Below are 2,023 nucleotides of genomic sequence, written 5' to 3' on the forward strand. Positions count from 1 at the left end.
ATGCTGCCCTGCCCGCGCCAAGGGCAGGGCAGGAAAGGTTTGGTGCGCCAGGGACGTGAGTTGGTGCGCGCGCTTGGTGCTGCCATGGGAGAAAATTGGTGCGCGCGTTGGTGCTTCTTGGTGCGCCACACACGATGCTGCCCTGCCCGCCCCAAGGGCAGGGCAGGGTTGCCATATTGCACGCCCGTGTTCGAACCTGGGCCGATGCAAACACGCTTCTTTTTCTCTTGGCTTTTTGGCACGCTAGTCACCCTTAGTCTTTGGCTTCCTCATGGTCCCTTGCTCGAGCCTTGTAGCATGCATAGTTGATATTTTCTCCTTGATTTTCTTCCTCATGGAGCCCGACTCTTGGTTCCAATGCATCATTTTGTGCTCTGCCCTTGGAGTGGGCAGGGCAGAGTTGCCTATGCTTGCTTGGTCACCTAATGCTGCCCTCCTAAAGGGCATTCTGCCCTTGTGGAGGGCAAGGTTGCTTCCACTATGAGTTGCGGCACGCTTCTCCCTTCTTTGGCCACGCTTTCCTTTTCTTGTGTCACGCTTCTTAGGCCACGCTTTTCATTTTCTTTTCTTTTCTTCCCCTATAATAAACCAAACAACCACTCAAAGTATCACTAAATTCAAGAGGCTTATAAATCAATTAAAATGCAATTAAAATTAGCTTAAACCTCATGATTTAACATTAATTTCATGGTGGTTGCTTGATTTAGAGAAGTTGTGCATTTTCACTCCAAATCACTTACTTAGGATACAAGAAAGTGCATAAATGCTAACAAAACAAGTGAAATTAGCCTAAAAAAATGGGTATATGATGACTTGTCATCAGAGTTTCAATTTGGTAAGAAAAGAATTATATTTTGAGCGTGATTTGTTAAGAAACAAATTACGTTTGATTTGGAATTATTGATGAATGAAGTGAGAGGTGTAACGGGAGAAAAGATGACAATAGATGCAAATGATGAAAAAAGAGGTTATGATTTTAAAGTATGGCTTATGAATGACTATGAATGAGCTAGAATGAATATGGTAAATGAGTATGTGTTTTCTCTCTGGTTGTATGGGTGACAGGGCACCTATTCCCTCTAATGGTGATAGGGCACATATTTTCTCTAGTGGTGATAGGGCACATAATCCCTCTAATGGTAACAGAGCATGTATTTCCTCTAATGATATTAATACGCAACAGAGAGATAATGTCCGAGTTAGCTACTGGATATGTCAGGTTTGGCTATATGTTTGTTTGTTTTCAAGATAAAGTAGTTTTCCGGTTTTCAAAGAAATTGATAGCCATAAATTTGATAGCTACGATTTAGGAAATTGCACAATCGGCAAAAATTCCTTCCGGCAAGTGCACCGGTTATCGTCAAGTAAAAACTCACAATAGAGTGAGGTCGAATCCCACAAGGATTGGTTGAATGAGCAATTCGGATTAGAAGTTTGTTCTAGTTGAGCGAAATCAAGATTTAGATGAGAATTGCGGAATCTTAAATTGCATGAATTAAAGAGCGAGAAGTTAAAGTGCTGAAATTAAAAAGGGATCAGGGTGATTGCATGAAATTAATTGCAGAATGTAAAGAGAAAGTGTAGATCAGAAATGGGGAATTCATTGGGTTTCAGGAGATATTGAGATCTCCGAATCAAAACATTTTTATCCCTTCCTCAACCAATGCATTCATTGAATTTTGCTTGGCAATCTTATATGATTGGATCCCAATCCCTTAGCTCACCAATTCTCTCTAAAAACAAACAAATTCCCAATCCCTTGGTTTAAATGTTCATAAGAAGAAATGATGCTCGATCACTGATTATACCACACAGTTTCATGAACCACAATTTGGTAGGATTACATGTCACAATATCCATCCAAACCCCAATCCAATTCACTGTGAGAAAACTTCTCTAGCATGAATCCTCCATTCCTTTCCCAAGGTTCCGAAGGATTCCAATTATGGATAGTCTCTTTCCCAAGACAACTAACCAATGGAATTAAATCGAGAAGCTTTCTAACAAAATTCAAGAGAAAAGA

The sequence above is a fragment of the Arachis duranensis genome, chromosome 3, assembly GCF_000817695.3.
Source record: "Arachis duranensis cultivar V14167 chromosome 3, aradu.V14167.gnm2.J7QH, whole genome shotgun sequence".
Classification (NCBI taxonomy): Eukaryota; Viridiplantae; Streptophyta; class Magnoliopsida; order Fabales; family Fabaceae; genus Arachis; species Arachis duranensis.